Below are 25,515 nucleotides of genomic sequence, written 5' to 3'. Positions count from 1 at the left end.
TCATCGTGGTTTCCCGATGGGACCAGGGCGTGGTCCTACGCCCTGAGAACCCGTAGCCGCCTCGTGCTCCCCACGTGAAAAATAACTTGATTTCCCGCAACCTGCATTACGATTGCATGATTGCTGCAGCATGATTGCTGATTCGGATAAGGCAGGTTTCTTGATGACATTGATTTCTGATCCGGGGTCTAATAGTAAATTTGTCTTAGTTTTTAAATCTGGGGAAATTATTCTAGCGGTGGGAGTACTTGGAGTTTCGTTTATTTTTATTGAAATAATCCGGAGAGGTCGTCGTCCAAATCTGAGTCCGGCCGAACATATCCTTTAATTTGTTCCCGAAATCGTTCAAACTGTTTAGCTAACTGTCCTCTATGGCGAGGAATGCGTGCCCGCGAAGCTTGTTCATTAATAATTTTACCAACTGAGGCTCCTGATGCCGCGGAATCATGTTTCGTGTGCGCTCGCATGCTCTTAAATATTGAAATACTGAGGGTCGATATCTGACGAATATTGGTACTGACTCGATCGCGTCTTTTAACTTAATTGGTTGGGGGCTACCGTCTGTCGGTATTGTCACCTAGGGAATTATCGGCAGTGATACGGGTGTCTCGATTTCCTTTTTTGTCTTGAGTGAACGCATGTCGTCTTTTAATTCATTGATTTTTGTACTCATGTCGGCTATTACTCGTAAATTCGCATCGCATTCGCATCTCGCGTCTCCCCTATCTTCCCGTAGTTGGGACAAAGACTGTTTGTCTGTTTGAAGGACTTTAGTTAACTAAACCTTAAGATTTATAACGGGCCCTCGGGCTAGCCGAACATGTACTGCGGAAACGCATCGACATCTGGCAATCATCTTACTCGAAGAATAGGGTCTGCGTGTGGCGAGCCACGGGACAGAAACCGTTGGAATGTTTACTGTCGCGTGTCGCCACGAATATTTCTTTTAAGGAGAGCTATAGAATTACTCCATACCTTTGTTAGACAAAGCGTTCATCCCGTGACCGCGGCTACGTTCGGCGACTGACTGTCGCCTCAAGCCCAAGCTCATTATCACAACTCTCGAACAATTACAATTGGACTGGGTGACTGCAATTATTTAATTACAGCTGTGGTAGATTCTGAATTACAATATTACGGGATTTTCCCAAAATTCCAAAGGGAAGGCTCCGGTGTTCTTTCATCTCCGACATATTAATAAGGAACCATTTGGCTGAATAACGAAAGAACATATAAAGAGTTCTTTAGATTATGTGACGCGGTCAAAATCAAATTTCAGGAGTTGAATTTAAAAACATTTTGTCCCTATGAATTCACAACCTCCCAAAGCTTCGAAATCCACACATATTTCTTCCTTCAGATGATTCTGTGATTACATTAGGGTTGTGAAGACATATTTTAAGTGAAACTAATTGTTTTAACTCGTAATTATTGTTAAAATAAGAATATTTAATGACAATTAATTGTTATTAAAAAATGTATAGGTTTCACTAATTGCTATTAATTTTTACTAACTAAAAATATATTTTTAGCATAAGAATATTTAATAACAAATAATTTTTAATAATTTTTATTGTGTAAAAATTAACTCTTAAAATAAAAGTATTTAATAAAAATTAATAGTTACTAATTCGGCTGCAGTGGTCGGATCGCAAAACAGCTTCCAAGCCAGTCAAATGCGTGTGTCACGTCGAAGACAGAAGAAATCATGAAACCAATAGATCGCTGGTGATCTCCTCTCCTCGCGTCGCAGTAAATATATTCGTACGTTTCACGAATAACGTGAAGGAATTGAACTTCGTATAAGATGATGGAAATTTTATTGTATAAATCCAACGGAGTGACGGTTCAAAGTGTTACAGAATAATTAACAGAATAATGTGTTGAGCGCTAATGTAGGAGGGTTTTTATATGGAGGTTTTAGTCCCTTTGGAGGGGTTATCGTCCGATGTATATCAGAGGCGGCTATTCAGTTGCTGTTTTGTTATTATTTCGATAGCTGTGGCATGCAGGATGTTTCGTCTACTTTATTACTGTTTCTGAGCGGGTGACACGTGCATCAGACGCAATGCAATACTTGAAACTTGCTTGTTGAAAAATAGAAGCAGTGCTGTCCATGATATTAACGCTGTGGTATATGTGTCAACACAAACATGGCATACATATATTGGAACTAGTGCGGCTATGGATATCGCCCATGTGATTCGAGTTTTAACAAACGTAGCCGCGTATGGCGCGGGGGTACCGGAAGAAATCCGTCCTTAATTAAAGCCTTAATTAAAGCTTACCGTCACACCGACGAATATTTTTTCCTCGATTCTGAAGTTTCATAAGGCTGCTTTTTAAAATATTGTAACAAACTAAAAAGAAAGCACTGTTTGCAAAAATTTTATCATTTCTTTAATTTTTGTAGTAATAACTCTTAAATTCATAATAAAACTAGTAGATGATATAATATAGACGCAATGGGAAGGTTATCAATTCTTCACCGGTAGTGTGTATTTTACAAAACAATGAGTATAAGTATTTTCTTACACCATTAGAATATGTAATACCACCAGAAAACGGCGGTATAATATACATACATATATACGTACATAGGCAGTTCGAATGAAAATAGAAAAACGTTTGAAAGGCGTTTCCTACATACTAAACAAGATAATAATCAATATTGACACTTAAAAATAGCAGAAAATATTCTAAGGCTCGATAAAGATTTTGAACTAATGCATGATCCGTTTTTTAATATCACTCGTACTTTATTCATACAAATTGTTATGTATTCTATGGCTTCTTTCAATATATATAGTTTCATAGTTTTATACGTACGACAATAAATTTGTCAACCCTATAATTCATTATTATAAAAGTATATCAGATTTGCCGGCGAATCTGTGTTTAATATTTTTTTTACTATTAGATGATTCAATATTAGATACGTTAATATTACCCGAATATTTACACATTACATTTTCAAATATTATATCGCTTCCGTTCTTGTTCCAGTAAGGTTTTGTCACGTTATCGGAAGAAGGAAACATTACAAATAAAAGAGACCAAAAAATTTCTTTGGAAATTGTTTCATAAGTAAACAGATTAGGGATATATGTGTTTCCAGGACGAGATTTATTAATTCATTCGTACTATAGTTAACGATAATATCGTTAAGATATTAAAAATTTATTTCTGATTTAGTGTGCGAAATTTACTTTAATTCTATTTCTCCATTTTCATTCATTCACAATCAATCTTTACAACTTTGCCTTCACAAAGGCTTGAGAGAACTATATTCATCAAATTATTTCTTGGCGTCCATATCCATCACATGAGATTTTGATAAAGTTTTTCTTAAGATATGTCACTGAAAAGCGTCCGTAAAAAAGATTTAAAAAATTTTTCACCTGCTCTACATAAACTTCAGCTTGTTATAACTTGCAGATCTATTAGGCTAATCCTTCTTTCCAATTTTTTTTATGTGTTTGTTAGATAAATAAGCCTGCTGGAAGAATCTGGCAAACAAAATGAAATAGCTGAGGTACATCAGCATAGCAAGTTTGATGTTCAAAGGCGTAACGTGACATTCAACTTAGGCACTGTGTACATAGTAGTAAGCTGATGCAGTTAAAATGCAACCCACAACCATTTGTGATAGCTGTAGCGTAGTAACAAACATGGCGACCCATTTTGGTATATTGAACCGCATTGCTTTCAGAGCATAATAGGAGTACATCCAGGCATGAACGAAAGAGTTTACCAAGCCAAACCACTTGCCATTTCCTGTGGCCTCTGCATAAGAGAACCAGGTATAGAGAAGGACTGTTACGTGATGGTACCAATGTAGAAAAATCAACGGTTGCTTTCGTAACACAATGAAGGCTGTGTCGCCAAATTCTACTAGCTTCGATAGGGCAAAGGTCCACGACCAAAAACCGAAAACTGGATCTTGAGTAAGATGGCTGGAAAGAATATAATTACATTTCTATTATGATATAATATTTTGGAAATATTGTTATATGTTATGAACATGATATATAAATTGAAGTTACATAGTGTGTTTCTTAATATCTGTCTGATGTTGTGTATTTTTCATATTACAAACAATTTACTTTTATGTTGGAAGTGGCTGAATTTATTTCAAGTATAGTACAATAATAACAAATGCAGTTATTTTTGTTATAATATCAAAAATAAAAATTTCCATTTATCCATATTTTATACATTTCTTTGAAGTTTCTCAATTTTCCAGAGCATCGAACAACATTTTGCAATAAAAGTTAACAAAAAGACGCGAATTTCTAGTATTAAAGAAAATTTACAGATAAAATTAAATTATAGATTAAAACTGTTTAGCTGAATTCCTTGCTTGTAGACAATTGCTACGTTTAAACTATCTTTCTAAACGTAATAATTCCGTAAAATATGTTTTCAGTCTCAATTTTGCAGGATATTTTTGCTCCTTCGACATGGATTTTCCCGTGTAAAGATAATATGTGTCAAATATATTACGAATCCCCTGTTAGATACGTATGCTATCGCAAGGCGGATTGAGCATGTACAGATACTTTTAGCATAAAATCAAATTCTGTATGCATTTACATTTAAAACGTTTCGGGCTAATATTATTAAAAAGAACAGTTTTTAAGGTAAATGAAGTTTTATTATCTATTATTCAACACACATCCCTTCCTTGTCATATTTTTCTGAATTGCTTCTACAGTATTGAGTTGATGTAATGACCCACTTGAGAGGCTCGAATTGCTTGACTGACTATTCCCTCTTATGTTTTTCCGGAGGAAAGCTTGGCGTGGGTGTGCCCTTTGAACGAAGAACGCGGATTCGTTGTTCACACTTTTCGTCAAGGAAGTGAGGGTAACCATCCGCGATGCCGATTGGTTATGAGCCATGCTAATGAAAAAGGATATGAGGTAGTCTCCCACCAACGTGGATCGGGGGGTGACTTCGTTCCTGGGGAAAACCAGTCCTTTTCGATAAACATGTGTTCGGTATTCCCATTCGGTGACTACACGCTTTCTCCGTGATTTCTAAGAGCCTAATAAACTCAAGGACTTTTCCGAAACCCGAAAATAAACTGAAAATACTTCTAGACAAACAGTTTGACTGGCAAACATGTGGAAACAATGAAGCCAAAGTTGACGGTTTATGGTGGGTCCTTGAGTTTATTGAGGGCCGCTGGCTGCCAGGTAGCGTCGGCTGGAGTACAGCTGTTCCATGCGACGTAACAGCGTGGGAAGCTAGTAGCGCTGTGTCGTCAGCAAATGTTGCTATTGTTATCTCTGTAGATGTTGGTAAATCGGCAGTGTAGATGGAGTACAGTATGGGTCCGAGGACACTACCTCGGAGTATGCTAGATTCCATTGGGAACGTTGTGGAAGTGACGTCTAAGTATTTAACCATGAGTTGCCTATTGGTTAGGTAGGACTTTAAGATGGAGTAGTAGGTGTGTGGTAGGACTTTTTTAAGTTTGTATAGTAGTACTTCGTGTCATACTTTGTCGAATGCCTGTTGAATGTTTAGGAATATCGCTGAGCAATATTTTTTTCTTTTCAAGGGATTGGTTGATAATGTGTGTTATGCGATGGATTTGCTCTACTGTTGAATGCTGTTTCCGAAAACCGAATTCATGATCTGGGAGTATTTTCAAATCCCCCAAGAGTGGAAGGAGTCTATTCGTTAGCATTTTCTCGAATAGTTTTGACAGGATAGATAAAAGACTAATTGGGCGATAGGAGCAGAGTTTCATACATTGGTTTTCCGAGTTCAGGGATGAGAGTAATCAGTGAAATTTTCCAGGCCTTAGGAAAGTATTCAAGGCGAAGAATTGCGTTAAAAATCGATGTGACGAGTGCGATCCCTTTTATGAGAAGTTCATTGATTGCTCTATTGCCTATTAGGTCATGCCCCGCTGCTTTCTTGGGGTTTAGGCGACTGATTGATTCTATAATCTCTGCAGAAGTGAAGGGTTCGATAGGAGGAGACATTTAGAAGGGAGAGTGCAGGTGTTCAGTAATGTCTGCGGCAGCTTTGGAGGAATGGGGTTTAAATACTTTAGACAAGTATTTAGCAAACAGGTTGGCTTTACCTATAGGGCTACATGCCCATCCACCTTGCGGATAGCGGATTGATGGGATTATTTGCGGGGAGCGCGTGAGTTTCCTGGAAGCCCTCCATAGTGAGTAGTTGGAGTCAGCTGTGGGGGACAAATTGGCGAGATATTTATGAAAACAGTCGTTTTTATAATTTTTGATGATTGTGATTGGCTTTCTAGTTGCGTTGTTTAGTTTGCGTTTGTCATCCGGTGTTCTATGGGACTACCATACTCTTCTTAGTCTACGTTTTTCTGCTATTTTTTTGAATATGTAATGGGGATATTCACGTTTGCTGATAGAAGTCTTAGTAGGTGTGGAGGAGCGGATTGCGTTTATTATGCTCGTGTTTAAGTATTTCGTGACTGCTTCGATATCTTCATTAGTTTTTAGTGAAATTAAGGCTGAAGTTGAGTCATTAAAGACTTCTCTAAAGAGCTGCCAGTTGGTAAGTTGGTTATGAATAAAGCCATTAGGTGTATTCTCGATACTTGTTAAACTGACTGTTGCTATCACGGGCGAATGGTCAGAAGAGAGATCAGCCGAGGAGTTGATTTGGACATATTTTGGCGAGATATTTTTAGTTATGAAGAAGTCAAGTAAGTCAGGTATTTTGTTAGTGTCAGTGGGCCAGTGTGTGGGTTCATATGTGGTGAAGTAGTTGAGATTGTTGGTGATTATGCTGTTTAAGAGATTTTTGCCTCTTACTGTGACCTCTGCCCCATTGGGTAAGTTTGGCGTTATAGTCTCCTCCAGCTATGAATCTATTGCCCAGAGTGTCAAGAAAGTTATCAAAATCTTCTTTGGAGATGGAGTGTCTGGGAGGGCAGTATACTGCTGAAGTGGTGATTGTACCATGGTAGTCTTCTATTGCTACGTTTGTTGCTTGGAGGTAGTCTTTCTGGAATGATGGAAGTTCGTAGTGCTTAATGCTGGATTTGATAATGATTCCGGTGCCGCCGTGGGCCTTTCCGCTGGGATGTTGGGTATGGTAGAAGTTATAACCATTTATTTTCAGATAGTTTTTGTCGGTGAAGTGGGTTTCAGATACGAGCATTACGTCGACTTGCTGTTGCTTTAGGAAGAGTTCTAGTTCGAATTTGTATTGAGCTAGCCCCTTGGCATTCCAAAGAGCTATGCGTCTTGATTTTATTTTGCGTCGGGGCGTATTAATTTATCCATGGTGAGTGTTAATAGTGATAGCCAATTATTTATTTGTTCAGATTGTTTTTCTATTAACTTTTCAACTCTAATGTCACGTTGATTCGGGATTATTTCACATTCCGCACGTAAGGTGAGAGATTCGTATTCCAATTATGATCGTTATTACAAAATTTATTAGAAACTGACAAAGTAACGATACAGAATGTTATAACAGAACAGAATAGAATGTCGAGTACTGACTTGGGAGGTTTTTTTATATCAAGGGGTTGGCTCCTGTGGAGGGGTTATCGTTGGATGCCGGTCACATAGGGATCCTGTTACTGCTTAGTTACTGTTTCGATGGCTAAGGTATGTGAGATATGATTATCCTATTGCTGCATTCCCGGGGCCACTGTGACACTAGAGACGTTGTCTGTGTTTTATGAATTGGAGACATTATTTTGAGAATGGTCCCTGTGGTTATTTGGATTATTTTGATTTCCTTGTACTGTTTGGGAGTAGTATAGGAGATTGAAGTATTAGTGAATTTCGGAAGACTGGGTATTTGATTGGTTGTCTCTTTGGCTCTAAGCTTGGGATACTTATTTATACATAAGGTTTTGTAGGCTGAGCGGCCTTTGTAGTTAGCAGAATGGCCACCTTGACAGTGGATGCACTTCGTTGGGGTTTCCGGTGATTTAGTGCACTGATCAGTGGGGTGTGTACCTGCACATTTAACGCAGCGGATTTATATGCAATCGTTTCCTCTGCAATGTTTGCATTTTTCAAAGCTTTTGTTCATGCAATAGCTCTAGTGTTTTGTTCTCGTGTTTTCGTTCTAGTTATCCTAGTTGAACAAGTTTTGAAGTGTCCGTGCCTGCCTGTTCAAATGAATCGAATAGAGCATTCTCTCTTCCTCCGAAGATGGTTGTATTTCATCTTCACTCAATATGTTGCGTCGTGCAACACTCTACTTGGACCCGGCCATACACCGCGGGCCAGACAGGCCCCAGATGTCCGCTCATTCTTACGGCGTACCCTCAATAACCTTAAGCACCCGTCATAAATCCCACTAATTTGCTTGCTAAGGTCCTTCAGACCCAACAAACATCTGTTTTCTGAATCATTTCTAAAGATTATTGTCTACCACGGCTTGACAAGGGAGAGTTGGGTTTTTCCACGTACGATGCTTCCTAATAACAACTTTCTATCGAGAGCAGCTAAGACCCTTCCTAGTCCACCAACCTTCGTTTAACCAATTAACAACAAATCCGGTGGTCCCGTGCGCTAGACGCACGCATCCTTAGCTTTCCTCCGCTACAGCATCGTCACCGAACATCACTGATTCTTCAACCTTCAAACATACAACATCCTTCGACCGGGTCTACACCCGAAGATCAGTCAGTCACTTATCTTATACATACGCACCAGCGTAACTATCTTCTTCGCAAAGTTGTTGGAATAAACTGTCATTCACACCTTGTTACATCAGTGTCATATTCAATTAACCACCTCTATTATCCTAATCGAAATAGGGGATCGATCATTTCACGGCGTCGATTATCTAATCGTGACGGGAATTTACGACTCCCGTTGGCGTGCTTCCTCGCGATCGCGTCTCTCCGCGATCGAAACACAATGTCATAGATCTGTTTTGCCGCTTTTTAATTTCTTGTTTCTGAATATTTGCTTGAAACTTTTTCACTTCAGGGAATGACTCATCTTCTTCTTTTAGCTGATGCATCTTCGTGTTTTCACTCTGTGAAAAAGTTCTCTTTCTGTTACTATTTCTTGTTGTCATTGAACACTTTTCTGGTTGTATTGCATCTTCTCTTATGGTGAATGTGTCTGTGAAGTACCCGCGATCTTCCTTGAAATTGTTTCGCTTAAAACACTTTTGTCATTTACTATGTTTTGTAGGGCTTTGTGTTATTTCTTCTTCTGAGCTACTTCTAGCACTTTTCCTTTTTTTTAGATCGGTTTTCACGTTTCCTTTAAAAATGTAGGATATATTTAATTACGTTATAATAGAATTTATATGCACAATGTACATACATTAAGCGATTAGATTTCAACATATTAATTAACCGATATCAAGCATTATTGGGTACTATATATAAAGGTTAGTATTGATCAGTATCATGAGATTCGGGGTAAGATTAAAGATATTAAATTTCATCATAATATGATACAAACATTTACATTACTGTCATCGTCACGAATTAATAGCCTTCGTAATTTTGCAACAAGTGACATTGACTGTTGTTTTTTAATATTAATTGCAGCTTTCCTTCAACCCTCTCTTTTTGCTCGGCTCTTCAAAACTTTCGGCGTAGTTGAAGTTGAAGGGCCAGGTTGTGGTGTTTGAGCAAAGTATCTCCAAAGTGGTCATTAACAGATTTTTTAACACCCAAGCAACGTATATTCAATATATCTTTGGTAATTAGTGCTTTAATCCGATTCTTTGATGTAGTACCGATATTCCTACAACCGATAAATCTACAAATAAATTCTTTATAAGTGTAGTATCGTGGAAAGAAGGGCCTGTGGTGGCACTCGATAGTTAAATAGCACCACTCGACACTAACTAGTGTCGGACGACGAAGTGGTTAGCGCCTTAGGTTACGAACGTAGGAGTCCGATTTTTCTTCCACGGTACAAAAAATGAGGAAAAGAGCGGCCGTACCCAACAGCGACCTCTACAGCGCTGAGCACAGCTCAACGATACTACATAAGTATTTAATATATACATTAAACTATAGTTTGTAATAATACATACTGTTACGACCGATCGCGGAGAGACGCGGTCGCTAGGAAAACGCGTCAGCGAGAGGCGTAAATTCTCGCTACGATTCGGTGAATCGACGCCGCGAGGTAGTCGTTCCCCTGTTTCGGGTAGGATAACAGAGGTGGTTGATTGAATATTACACAGTAGTAAGTTAGGTCACCGTTTATTCCACAACTTATAACGAGGATAGTTACACTGGTGCGTATGTACGAGATGAGTGAGTGACTGATCTGCGGGTGTGTATACCCGCTCGAAGGATGTTGACCGTTCGAAGGATGTGAAATCAGTGTTTCTTGGGAGACCATGCTGTCTCGGTGGAAGGCTAAGGATCGGTCCCTCCAGCGCACGGGACCATCGGATTTGTTGGAGCCGATGTTATTTAGGAGAGTGAGGGAATAGGCTTCGTTTTTAATTGGTTAAACGAAGGGTCTTAACTGCCCTCGAGAGAAAGTGATTAATGGGGGGAAAGTTGCCGCGTGCGTGACAAAAAAAAACAACTTTCCCTTGTCCTGCCGTGGTAGACAATAGTGTTTAGCAACTCCTCGGGACCAGATGTTTGTTTTGTTTAAAGGACCTTTTCTAGTAAATCTATGATTTATGGACGGTGCTTAAGGATAATGAGGGTACGCCGTGCGGACGAGCGGACCTCTGGTGTCCTTCTGGCCCGCGGTGTGTGACCTGGGCCAGGCAGAGAGTCGCGCGGCGTAACATCCTCCCCCCGTTGAGAGGGTACCGATCAAAATTTCATTAAAGGTGGAGTTAATTGGAGCAGCCGCCCTACTCCTTGTTGATTGCTGATTGTCCTTATTCTGCGTGATCGGGTTGGCTCGTTGGTAGGACGCGCTGCGTGACACGTCGTTCCAAGATGCTCGTTGCCGTATGACTTGTGGTAGTCTGGATGAGGCCGTTGTCGCCAGGGTGACTTCGAAGATACGGTCGAAGGCCCGTTGCCTGGATGGCACGTTGTCCCCTTTGTAGTCTGGATCGCCGTCTTCCTCGCCGATGCCGAGCGATTTCCAGGTGAAATTCACGACCCAAGAAGTGTCGTGAATCTTGCTTCTGGAAGTGTCGTTAAACACCTCGGCCCAGGAAGTATCGTCGAAGGGAACGTCGGTGATGCTTGGTGAAGATTCATCAAGCGCGGTGCGGCGGTTTGAGGTTGATTGGGAGGCTGGGCTCCCCCCGATGACCCGCTCGAATCGCATTCTCTTAGTGATGATTCTTGATAGAGGAGAAGCGTTGGGCGTCGTGATTTGGACTTGTTTTGCCATTGGAGAGTGTGGTAGCGTCGTTGCAGCCAAGGGTGACTTCAGGGAGAAGTCCGTGACACGCGACTTGTTCGGTGTGGCGCTCTGTGAACTCAGCAGCGAATCGTTGAGATCAGATAGAATGTTCTGTAAATTACCGATACCATTTGAGTGATTAGTCATGGTATTAATAATGAGGCAATGATTCTGAGTAGGGCCAATTGCAGGCGTAGCACATCTCTGAGGTGGCGAAGTAGGAGTCTTCGCGTTACGTCTCGAAGTGTGACTGTCCGATGCAATGTTTCTAATCTCGGGTGGTGCAGATGACGTGATGTAAGAGAGATGATTGGACGTCGATACGTTGTGTTGGACGTCCATCGTAGAAGTATTGCCCGAAGAAACACTGCCCCTGGATGGTTTGAGCACAATGGATTTCGAAGCCTTTACAGTAGGTTTCGACTCGACGTTGACCTTGTAACTATCCTGGATGGGATTCAACCCGTTACTATCTAGGTTGTGGGCTGCGGTTAAAGAGTCATGAACGTTCGATGCTAATGTGGTTGTCGTCGGGCCGCGTTTAGGTGACACGTTGCGAGTGTGATGCGATGAGCTTCGCGTGTCTTGCGATGGGATCGGTGGTCTCTGGAACCTGCTAGGAGCTTTGTTGCTGCATTCCGGAGGTTTTGGATTCGCTACTCTCTTGGAGGCATCCGTTGAGGAAGAATTAAGTTCGATGAGAGCGCTCAATCGTACTACCAGATCCACATAGACATCGAGTAAGTCCACAGGTGCGAAGTCGTCGAGCTCAAGTAATTGGTCGTTGACAATGTTAAACCGTTTCCAAATGTCGTCCACTTGTTTTCGATAAGTTCTTAAGGTGGCCTTGTAGTGCTGACCAGACTGTTCGTATTCGTCGAGTGATTTCGATACGGCCTGGAATTGGTCGCTTAGATTGCTTCGCTCCCGATGCAAGGAGGTGATTTTCTCTGCGTTTCCGGTTGCCATTGTTTGTTAGATAAGTGGAATGGTTATAACTTACTTCTGTTGAAGATTGTCCAGTTGCGGCAGGAGGTTGCGTGGTTGCGTTTTAACCACCGAATTTTACCTCTTCAAGGGTGACGATCCTTGACGTTACTGACCTCGCTGGGGGGTAACGCTTCCGCTGCTGGTTATGTTGGATTCACGTGGCACTGTATGATAGTGGGTGTCACTGGTGTGCGCTTTTCACTTGACGCGTGATGCGGCTTTGAGGGTCGAATGATTCGACCGGTTACGTGTCCACACTTTTCACTTGTCACTGAATCCGGCTCGAAGGACCAAATGTTTCGACCGGATGGGTGACAAAACTATCCACTGCCACTGATGATCCGGCTCGAAGGACCAAATGTTACGACCGATCGCGGAGAGACGCGGTCGCTAGGAAAACGCGTCAGCGAGAGGCGTAAATTCTCGCTACGATTCGGTGAATCGACGCCGCGAGGTAGTCGTTCCCCTGTTTCGGGTAGGATAACAGAGGTGGTTGATTGAATATTACACAGTAGTAAGTTAGGTCACCGTTTATTCCACAACTTATAACGAGGATAGTTACACTGGTGCGTATGTACGAGATGAGTGAGTGACTGATCTGCGGGTGTGTATACCCGCTCGAAGGATGTTGACCGTTCGAAGGATGTGAAATCAGTGTTTCTTGGGAGACCATGCTGTCTCGGTGGAAGGCTAAGGATCGGTCCCTCCAGCGCACGGGACCATCGGATTTGTTGGAGCCGATGTTATTTAGGAGAGTGAGGGAATAGGCTTCGTTTTTAATTGGTTAAACGAAGGGTCTTAACTGCCCTCGAGAGAAAGTGATTAATGGGGGGAAAGTTGCCGCGTGCGTGACAAAAAAAAAACAACTTTCCCTTGTCCTGCCGTGGTAGACAATAGTGTTTAGCAACTCCTCGGGACCAGATGTTTGTTTTGTTTAAAGGACCTTTTCTAGTAAATCTATGATTTATGGACGGTGCTTAAGGATAATGAGGGTACGCCGTGCGGACGAGCGGACCTCTGGTGTCCTTCTGGCCCGCGGTGTGTGACCTGGGCCAGGCAGAGAGTCGCGCGGCGTAACACATACCATAATTTAATATTGTGGTTGAAATTATGACATATGTAACAATTAATACAAACACTTAACTTAGAAGTATATGTAAATTATTTTTCAAAAAAAATATTTATATGAAACAATAATAAAATAATGAAGTAACGTTGAGAATAAAATCTAGTTTAATTACAAATATATACACTGTTAACAATACCGTTCTTATCAATTTTATTAAATTTACAGTGAAGCTTACAATTACACTAATGTCAATGAATATTAACGTATATGTTTATTATTACACCAAATAAAAGTGAAAGTACTCTAATGAAAAATACAATATACTTTAATGGAAATAAAACAAGTAAATAGCGAAGCATTTATTAATATTATTATACAGTACTATATTATATTATTATAATATTTATTAATATTTACTTACCTTTTACGTTTGCATAAAAACTACAAAATTGTAAATATCAACTTTTATAACAGAGATAAAACAAGTCACAGAAATTCGTGTCTTTCAATGGCAAAATGCGTTAAAGGAAGGGAAACGATAATCTCCGTTTCGCGTCACAAGCGGGACTGTGCCAGTTTTGCTCCTTGAAAGTACATGTAGCGGTACATGAGCTAGAGGACAATTCAAATTATGTTGTTTTTTTGCCTCGGAATATCAATATCGTTAGGACATACATAATGTAGCAATAAATAAACTCCGGACAAAACTATGTTGCCGCTACGTGCAACTGTCGAACGAAGACGAATTTGAATTTTCCGATTCTCCTCCGACCAGTTTATACTGTACCAGTTTAAACGGACGCAATCGTAACGAGTTATCGATCATGTAGTGGATCGTGTGAGGATCAATAATTTAGAGAATACGAGAAATTGCTGCTGCAACGCCTCAAATATATTTAGAGTAAATAAAATAAATACGAATAAATATAAATACCGTCGAGAGACGCTCGTACAAATGTATTCGCGAAGCTAGGGTATGGTCGCTTGCGAAAAACTCGATAACTATAACTCGGATGACTCGGATAATAACTCGTAGATATTGATGGATAATTCGTAGGTACTCGGTATATACAAACTCGCGATCACGTCCGTTTATTTATACTGGGGGGGGGGGGGGGAGTCGGAAAATTTGAATTCATCTTAGATCGACGATTGCCCATAACGGTGACTTTGTTTTGTCCGGAGTTTACCTATCGATATGTTTCGTGCGTCAAGGCGATGTCCGTGTTCCGAGGCACAACAACATGAGTCGCTCTCGATCCGCCACGTTCTATGACTCTACCGACTATCTATCGAGTATTGATCAGTTACTAACGAGTTATGAGCGAGCGGTTATGCACTGTCTTAGCGAATCCGTTAATACGAGCGTCTTTGCGAACATTATCTGTTCTTATTTATTTAATCATTTTAAAATATACTTGACGGTTTCTACAACAGGCAATCTCGTCTAATAAATCTCTCGATTAACCATCCTCTACACACAAGTCCCTTAATACATAACGACTTTTCAGTTCAATTGGGATCATTGCGTTTAACGCCATCTATTCGCCCGGGCGCGCCATTTTTCTCTAGAATATAAATTGTACCGCATGCTTGAATATGTACCGCATGCTTGAAATAGCCAGCCATGTTGATATGGAAGAGGAGGCGAAAGTGGAGCATATTGTAGAAGGAATAGTAGATGAAGAAAACAATAAGTCTACTACATCCATTAAAGAATTGAGGAAGAGATTAATCATGTACGAGGAACAGAATTATCGCAGAGCAAAATTGATTGTGAAGCTAGCCAAAATTGAAAGGAGCAGGATGCCCAGTCAATCTGGAGATATGAAGAAGACGAGATGTTACAATTGCGGCGACGAAGAATATGAGTGTGCAGAGTGCCCGAATAGGTCGAGAGGACCCAAGTGCTTTAAGTGTAGAGAGTACGGACACATCGTATCGAAATGCGACAACCTGAGCGAGTCCCATAAAGTTGTTTCTAGCACGTGGCAATCGTTGCAGACGAAGCGTGGTAAAGACTTTAAGATCGGAAATTTCGAATTGAGCGCGCTAATAGATACCGGTAGCGAACTAACTTTAATGAGAGCAAATCAGTATGTGAAAATTGGTATCGGGTCCGGAAGAAATTGTACACTCGAAGAATTTTCGACGAATATTGTGATAGATGATGAGTCGTACGTTGTAACGATACATGTAGTTTCAGATACCTTGATGCAACACTCGTTCATAATTGGCACATACTTCCTGAATACCGTCGAATTAAACATAAAGGACGGAAATGCTTCTATTCGTAAAGTAGAGAAAAAAGATTGTAATAGACACCCGGAGGTGTTTAAAGTAGATATAGAAATGCGGCAAGACAAAGTAATTGATCAGTCTTAATCCGACTTTGCAAATCCGATCGTAGTTGAAAAAAGGAACGGATCTCTTCATGTTCCTATCGAGGAGAATAGTAGAGAATGTACGGCAGTTGTAGTTACCATGAGTCCTTATCTCGAGGACACCGTCGTCATGAAACAAAAATTTGTTAGATAAACCGGTTTTTTTGCGTGAAGAGCGAAAAATGCTATTACGCGTACCCAGAGAGATCCGCGTCTCTGGGTTATGTAGGACTCGGCAGGTGACATCGCCATACGCCCTAAAAACCCCTCGATCCTTTATTTGATTAGACACGGACAATCCCGGCATAGCCGATCAGCATTCATCAGGGTTGTCATTAACCGCGTCTCCGAATATTTAACGTTGCATGCTGGTACCGCTCCTCCTGTTCGCTGACCCCATAGCCATTTCCATTTCTCTTCTGTAATTTATTATCGATTTGCAGAACGCTTTGAGCTTTGTCCAGTATTCGTCCTTGGTAACCACGGTGTCCACCAAGTTGACCACACTTATCCTGAGACCCAGGAAATTCTCGAGTTCGATCGTTATGTTCATTAGGTCCATTTAGGACACACGAACAGGACGTGTTCTGCATCGTCGTTCGGGTCACCACAATCCCTACACTTAGTGTCGACCCCCTTACCGATCCTCTTTCTGTAGCTGTTGAAGATACCATGCCCCATTAACATTTGCATCGTAAAGTAATCGATGTCTCTCCTTTTCTTGGCAAATATAGACGCATTACCTATCAACTTCCTAGTAAAGTTGTCCTCTTTGTAATTGCCCTATTCCGCTTGTCACTCCATTAGGGCTTTCTTCCTTATGTCATCCAGTTCTTCTTTTAACATGATGTATCTATCGATCACTTCACCTTCAACAGCTAAACTCTTCTAAATCTTCATTCTCTCGTATGATTCTTTCAACATCCTAGCTTTAATGTTGATCGGTAAGTTGCCGGTCAATACACAAAGCACCGCATGAGATACAGTGCGGTAGGCTGTAAATGTAATGCACAGGGCAGTATGTTGGGTCCTTTTTATAATCTTCCTGTTCTTCTCATAGTTCATTGCATCAGCCCACACAGGCGCACCATATGTCACGATGGGTTCCCAAACATTGTAATAGAGCCTGCGCGCCAAGCCAGGCGGACCATTGATATTCGGCAGAATTCTTAGGAAACTAAAGTCCTTCAAACAGACAAACAGTCTTTGTCCCAACTACGGGAAGATAGGGGAAACCTATTGTTACGCCATGCGGCTTACCATAGGTCATATTCTTAACTGTCGATCGCGCCACTATAATGTTGCAGACGGATCGTCGCGTCTGCCCGGCAAACAAACATTGTAGTGGCAAGCGCGTGGTTCATTAAGCAGGGCGACTTCCAGAAACGTCGACTCGTGGCCGTTATTTTACCTCGCGGAGAAGAATGTGGCGTGATCCGAACGTAGTGGGGGTCGCCTTCCAGAAAAAACGAAAAAAAATCGAAAGGCGTTCAGAACTTTTCGAGAAGTCAAACCGTCAACACATCTGTGGCGGCACGGGCCACGGAACTTTTCAACGGCTCCAGATACAAAGCGCGACGCCACCAAAGCGCAACACCCATGTGCCCAATCTGTCATCGATATCCTCACACTCTTTCCGCCGAATTCTCGGAAGAGCATACTCGTGCCAGCACAGGCGACACATCTTATGAATGCACGCGAGTGGGGATATCGATGGGCTACGAAGGGAAGGTCTGCGCGAAGAAAAACAAAAAGCAGAGTCAGTCTGTTTTGCGTCATTAGAAGTGTAACTCCTCGGCCCTTTTCGATAGCAACGCGACGAACGACATCTCGGTGTCTATCGTTATTTGTTAGTTGTTACCTGTTGTCCGTTAAATGTTATTGTTGACCGTTAATTGTTAACTCTGATTGTTGATTAGTCCTAATAAACTGTTATTCGTTAAAAACACCAAGAGTAGTTCCTTACGCACCTATCACCATACCACCTCACATCTGATACGTCGCGCATTACTTATCAATCAAAACGCAGTTACATTTTTTTTGTTCCTTTTGTATCTTTCTAGTTAATAAGTTGTTGAAATAAACATTAATTTATTTGTGTTAATTCTGTGGAATTTCATTGAACTACCCTTATTATCATAATCGAAATAAGGGGATCGATCAGTTCGTGGCGTCGATTATTTAATCGTAACGGGAACTTACAACTCTCGTTGACGTGCTATCTCGCGATCGCGTCTCTCCGCGAACGGTCGAAACAAAATGATTCACTAAAAACTGTCCTGAATTCCTAAGAATTTATTTACCGCAAAACTGACAAAGTGTTTATTTAAAAAATGAGGTTGAAGGTAGTCCTTTTCTTTCATTTCATTCATTTTCATTTTCTTTCTTAAGTATGGCTAACACAATATCTAATCAATTAAAATTTTATATTTTCACGTGAAAAGTTTCTTTAGATAATTATTATCAACATGATGACTAACTCTTACGGATTAATACGTGTCTGTAGGGCAATCCGGTGGACTTGATCGGCTTTTTACTTCGAAAGTTGAGTAATCGGTGTCGCTTTCTTACGCATCTTTGAACTGTATAAATGTTTTAAAATTGTTTGATCCAGAATTGATCCAGAAACGCCTATTTTTTAACGAACGACGTCTCCCACTAGAGACTTTCTCTCGAGAGCGGCTAGCATCCTTTTCTAACCACCGATATACAAATTGACCAATTAGCAGCAATGCCAATTTCCCTTACTTTCTGAACGAAGGTTGTCCTCGACGAATCCGATTTTTCCTCTGCAATATTTTTAAAGCTACACATTTCGAATTTTCCAATTATGCCGAAACAATTGCGTGAACCACTCTATATATTCCATACAATAAACTATTTTTTGCGTTTTAAAGTAGTTGAATATTTTATTAAAATACTCTGAGCAATTCTCAGGTTTCTGTGAAAACAAGATAACCCAAATGTAGTTGTGTTTCCTTCAGAATTATGCAGATTTTATTTGAAATATGTGAGGTGTAAGTGACCCCGACGTGATCGAGCTAATGAGATTTCAATGATCGTTATTCCGGGCGCGCTAACGATATGTCAAACAAGAATAAAACAGTTACGACCAGTGAAGTAGTCCGCGTGCCTTTGACGATGCCCTAGAAGATAGTGCTATGGTTCTCCTTACTAGAGAGATAGCTCGCGGCGGCGAAGTTGTTGTTTGTCTATATACGATTCAGCAGCTATGGAACCACATATGGGCAAGATGGATTGACAGAAAGGAAGCGGAGGATTTTCGCGACGGAGGATGTAATTGAAGGATGAGCGTTGTAATGAATTGGTTTTGGTTTGTAAATATATTTGTTATGTTCTTGCAGCACTTCTTCTTTGCATTCTCAAGTCCCTTGGACGGCCTTTAGGAGAGAACAAAGACACAAATGATAATTGTAGCTGCTGGCTGTAGATGTCGCTGCTAGGGTACTGCTGTATTTTCTTTTCATTTAAGAATCGTGGAAGAAAAATCGGACTACGGTCGCCGGGATTTAAGAACCCAGATCCCGAACGTTCGTAACTTGAGGCGCTAACCACTGCGCTGCCGTTGTCTGGTATTAGTTAGTGTCGAGTTGTCGTATTTGTGCTGTCGAGTGCCGCCACATATGTATGCATTTATGAATTGAGTGGTTTACAAGTAATTACAATCGATATACATTACAAGTAATTACAATTTATTACAAATGACTCACTGTGCATATTACTATAACAGTCAGTACTAATTCTATAGATCAGCAGCATTATAACTTTCCAATAAACAACCGAAAATCACGTCGTTGAATAATAAATGCATTCACTGTAGAACGAAATTATTATTACGAATATAAGAGAAACGATTTAAAAACCATGTATTTTTTCATTTAAATTGTTTGCATTTGCAAAGGGAGATACAAAATTTTAACAACGTTGCAAATTATAAAGACACAAATTACAGTTTCGTGTTTAAGTTATTGTTCAGAGTTTGTTGGAATACAACGATATTAATCGCATACAGATGAGGTGATTGATCGAACGGATTCTTTCCTTCGTTGTTCAGCGATATCCTCATTAGCGTGCGTTCGTGAGATGTACCACAGCGGCTAGCACGTGCATGCTCTTTCGAGAATTCGGCGGAAGAAGCGTAGGAATATGGATGGAACATTCCCGATGGGCACGTCGAGAAGCTACTAGAAGGTTCTGTGGCACATGTGACGCCACACAGACACCCACACAGGTCACACTCATTACTGCATAGAGAGTGGGGTTCAAAACCTTTTCAAGGGCCATGGGTCACTAAGCCAGTCAGTCTGTGAATAACTAGCCAACTGTCTACATTCCAGAACACACACACTTATAATTCCTGTAATAATTGTTTAATAAATATCACATTATATTGTTTCAACACAAACATTGTGTCTTCCACAGATTATTAATCTTAATTCCAAGATTAAATTCTAACAGAGCTTCCTAATAATTATGGTACAATTGGTAAAATGATGATTTTACATGAAAAAAGTAAAAAAATATTAGATAATTGAAATAACGCGATATAAATATAATTGAAATAACATCAGTGAGAACGGATGTTTTAAGCTTTCGATTTTGAGAAAACAGGGTATGAATACGTTTAGTTAAAAAGCAATCCGTGTTTATTCGAGCATTCGCGGAGAGACGCGATCGCGAGAAAGCACGTCAACGGCAGTAGTAAATTCCCGTTGCAATTAGATAACCGACGCCACGAACTGATCGATCCCCTGATTTCTGTTACGATAATAGGGATGGTTCAATGAATTTAACACTGTATTAACAGATTAATATAGCTTGTATATTTAAAAATAATGAATGTAATAATAAGAACGTCACAAATTATTTAGCGATAAATACAGTTGATATGTTATAGGAATTCGACCCGACATTGCGATATCTCTCAATGAATTCGTTAGACTAAGCAATTTATAACGTTTGACTCTTCAGAAGGGACCGATTACTCTTCGATCCTTTTCGTTGTCTTCTCTGGAAGACGACCCCCACTACGCTCGGATCACGCCACCGTTCGCGCCTATGATCACGTATACCAGTTTCTTTATGCGGATAAAATAACGCACCGAAGGCGAATAGATGTTTCTGGAACTCGCTGCTTGACGACAACTATGCGTTTATCGCTACTTTCTGTATATCTCGACGGTCATGTAAGACGATCTGTTTGCGACGGTTAGGAACACGGCCTATAGTAAGCCTTGGGGCGTAATAAACGGAGAGAATAGAATAATCTTCTTTCTCTGTGGGATGTTAGAGACTGATGTGTACAAATCGAAACCGCTGAGGAGAATATCGAAAGGCGAGTGTCACAAATAAGTGAAGAGATATTATTAAGCGTCTTTAAAAACATGTTACGAAGAAATAATAAATGTACTGAATATCAAGGCGGCATATTTAACAATATTTGTAATTATTTTTATGCATATTAATTGTAAGTTATCGATCCTTATCAGGAGCACGAAATTACACAATTAACAATTATCGAGATCGTCAAACTTTAAAACGACGAAATTTTCGGCTCTCTCGTTAAGTACCGAAAGAACTGAGTTACAGTTAAAGGTACGCGAAATTACATTAGAGAAATTAATGCAACGTGTTACGCCATGCGGCTTACCATAGATCATATTCTTAACTGTCGATCGCGGCACTATAATGTCGCAGACGGATCGTCGCGGCTGCCCGGCAAACAAACATTGTAGTGGCAAGCACATGGTTCATTAAGCAGGGCGACCTCCAGAAACGTCGATTCGTGGCCGTTATTTTACCTCGCGTAAAAGAATGTGGCGTGATCCGAACGTAGTGGGGGTCGCCTTCCAGAAAAAACGGAAAAAATCGAAAGGCGTGCAGAACTTTTCGAGAAGCCGAACCGTCAACACATCTCTTATATCGCGCATTACTTATCAAGCAAAACGCAGTTACATTTCTTTTTGTTGTTCTCTTTATGTCTTCCTAGTTGATAATTTGTTAAAATAAACGTTAATTTATTTGTGTTAATTCTGTGGAATTCATTGAACTACCCTTATTATCCTAATCGAAATAAGGGAATCGATCAATTCGTGGCGTCGATTATTTAATCGTAACGGGAACTTACAACTCTCGTTGACGTGCTATCTCGCGATCGCGTCTCTCCGCGAACGATCGAAACACAACGTTCAAACGACAATTGATAGTCCTGACGAAATAAACGTCGCTCAGAGAGTCGAAAATTTGTCTCTTCAAATTTTAAGCGGATACGAGTTATCCCCACTACTTCGCGGAACTGATCACTGCAAGTAGTTTCCGGTGTTTTCTTTGTCTGCTCCAGCGATAACGCAATTACTCATAAATTGCCAAAATAAGAAAAACGAAGTTTTCATATTTTTTATTTCATTGTTATAAAACGATTTAATTGGATTTTCGAGAATCTCACGATCAAAATGATATTGGACGATAGCTAAACTCTGGAAATGCGCAACGTTCGGTCAACTGCACAGAAGACCATGCCTAAGTCCGACACAATTCTTTGAAGTTACAATGAATGTTGATACTAAATCCGTCGTTTAGAGATACCTTGGCTTCTTATGACACTAAGTTAAACAACTTCCGTTATTTGCTGACTAGTCCAAATGGATCCAGACACTGGTTAAATTATATTTCTTTTGACTTTATTTGTCTAGATATAAAATCTGTAAGGTATCTCGTTGTATCTCAATTGCTTCTCTTCTTTCTTATTCCTACATTCACCGTATTCACAAAACAACGATCCAAAGACAAGTAACAGCGGTCAGTTTGTGAAAAGTGCTCGTTAACAAATCTTAAATTACAACGAAACGAAATTGTTCAACACCTTAAAATTGAAAATTACCGAACTAAGTAGGAAAAAGGCCACAATGTTTGTAGAACCTCGATAAGTGTTCGCCGAGACAGTTTCGACATCTGGACTACGTCGGACAGTTTACGACGGATATCCGTCACATAAAAGGGGTAGAAAATAACGTAGCCGATACTCTATCTCGCATCGAAGCGATCGGAAAACCAATAGATCACCATACGCTAGCTGCAGCGCAAGAAAAGGATAGCGAGCTACGCAAAATTATCAACGCTGGCTCGAGCGCGTTGCAGCTGAGAAAAGTACGATTTCCCGATCACAACGTCGAGTTATACTGCGATATTAAAACCGAGACCGTGCGACCGTACGTACCGGAACCGTTACGCCGCACCGTATTCCAAGCGCTACATGGACTTTCCCACCCGGGGATGCGAGCTACGCGAAAATTGGTAGCGACGCGCTTCGTCTGGCCGTCGGTAAATAAAGATTGCCGAACGTGGACACGACAATGCATACCGTGTCAGCGCAACAAAGTCACAAGACACGTATCCTCGCCCGTCGGAACGTTCGGAACGCTAGCGGGCCGGTTCGAGCATATACACGTAGATATCATCACAATGCAATATTCGCAAGGATACCGTTATTGCCTTACGTGTATCGATCGTTTTTCGCGTTGGCCTGAAGCCATACCTATCGCCGATATGGAAGCGTCAACCGTGGCTTCGGCCCTCCTTTCTAACTGGATATCTCGTTTCGGCGTACCCTTGAAAATTACGACTGATCAAGGACGTCAATTCGAATCGCGTTTATTCGAGGAATTATGCCGGTTGCTCGGCGTCAAACATTTGCGTACAACGGCCTACCATCCAGCGTCTAACGGGATGGTAGAACGCCTACACAGACAATTAAAGGCGGCGATCAAATGCCACGACACGAGCAACTGGGTCGGAATTCTCCCGATCGTCTTATTAGGTATAAGAACCGCGATAAAGGAGGACCTAAACGCAACGGCGGCCGAAATGATTTACGGCACCGGCATACGTCTGCCGGCGGAATTCTTTTTGCCAACTAGTCAACGGGCCAACTTGGAATACGCGCGAAAATTTTTGCAAAAATTTCCTAAAGGAATTATAATCTATGAGATAAATGAAATAAAAATACAAAAACCAACTGATATTAAAAGAAGAATGATTATTTTACAAGATAATATGAAACTGTGTAAGGGATTACATATGTAACATATTGTCCCGATGTACACATATCTGCGAAGCGACTTACTACCCTGTATATTCCAGAAACTTCTTAGTTTGCCCCAGCCTTAGCAATTTGAGACTATTTTATTAAAATTAAGAATTTTCCACATTAGATCGAACGCACTTCTAATAGGTACCAAACAGTATATATATATATAGCAAGATTTCACATATCTCTAAATTATTCACAGAAAATTAATACGGCACATAAATTAGACTTCGGATTGTAAAAATTAAGAATAAATAACCGATACAGTCTCACAAAAATAGAAGGATAAAGATAGAGATAAGGGATCAAAAACAACAGTTATTTTTCAAATTTGTATGAAAAGCCCTTAAGAAAATAAGTTCCTCCTTAAATTGAAAACAGTTATATGTATAGAAATCATACTTGCGATAAAAGTAAAAAAGATAGAAAATAAGAAAATTGTATTTGTTTTTATGACTCACTTTTACATGTAGTATAATTTCCACCGCCATTTTAGCATAGAACGCTATTTTCAAACACGAATTGTTCCAACTCGATAGTCCCTTGCTTTACTGTAAACGGAAAATTCTTTCGTGTTCTCAACCAAATTTATCAAATTCCAGCAATGACACATGCTATGTGATTGTCAGTAGAACATGGAGAAATGTTTCCAGTAAAGTTTCGAGCGACTTATCGGCGATTTTCAGGAGACACGACGCGACGATATCGCGTGTACAGTGCTTCTATCGGTGTTGATGCGCTTTAATACATAGTGCAAGGGAACACTAATAAGATTTCCCAGTGGGCCTGTAAATCCTTATAGATCACTCAAAAATATATCATATTGTTTGTTTCAACTACTAGCAATTTAAAACGTCGTCTACATATATTTAGAAAGTTAGCAAAGACATATATTTGTTCCTGAGCATGATTTCTATCAGTTGAGCGTTGTAGCAAAATGTCCGATACAATTTAATGTTGAATTTGTCTTTTTTTTAGGCTAGCTTGATTGGATTACAGGTAGATTTAAACGATCCGTGTGTTGCATCTCCAAGGCATCTTCGACTCATCGATACGCAGTGATACCCGGCAAACTTCTAGTGGACAAGCGACGTTGCTTGCAGGCAGTTTATATACATGTTTTGGCATGTGTTGTCGGCAGGCAATGTCTACAGACGCCTGTAGTCTGCCCGTACGCGCCTTAAGTTTCACTGACAGACATTGTCCGCCGATTACTACGACATCTGTCTGTGGACAATAGGCCGTCAGTGTGGAGTTATCTTTACCCGAATAATTTAAGAAATATAAAATAAACTTCAACGAAAAGTTGCTAGCTTCGATATCTTACTAATACAATGTTATCGAAATTGAATAAACCTCGTTACTGTATTTAAAAGGAAATTGCATTTATATTTCAAGTTTATAGAGACAACAACAACAACCAAACAAAGAATCGCAACGGATACAACAAACAGAACACTGGATCGAAGATAGAACAATAAACAAGATAGAACCAAGAAAACAACAGTAACGAAGAACCGGGGCGCAGAAAAAAGCACGAAGCGTGCGAGCTGGAGAGGAAACCTGTGACCGTCGGTGCAAGCGGTAAGCCTACAAAATGGTTGCCGAGCAGGAATAATCGGCTGGAGAGCCAACCTGCTGGGACCG

General features: G+C 40.5%; 1 pseudogene; it reads right to left on the bottom strand.

The window, feature by feature from the left end:
• Positions 1-3,433: 3,433 nt before the first annotated feature.
• LOC143304676 (very long chain fatty acid elongase 6 pseudogene) lies at positions 3,434-15,006 on the bottom strand (annotated as a pseudogene).
• Between the last annotated feature and the right edge of the window lie 10,509 nt (positions 15,007-25,515).

The sequence above is a fragment of the Bombus vancouverensis genome, unplaced genomic scaffold (genome assembly GCF_051014615.1).
Source record: "Bombus vancouverensis nearcticus unplaced genomic scaffold, iyBomVanc1_principal scaffold0046, whole genome shotgun sequence".
Lineage (NCBI taxonomy): Eukaryota > Metazoa > Arthropoda > Insecta > Hymenoptera > Apidae > Bombus > Bombus vancouverensis.
The sequence above is the reverse complement of the archived record's forward strand: the minus strand, read 5'-3'. Positions and strand labels throughout refer to the sequence as shown.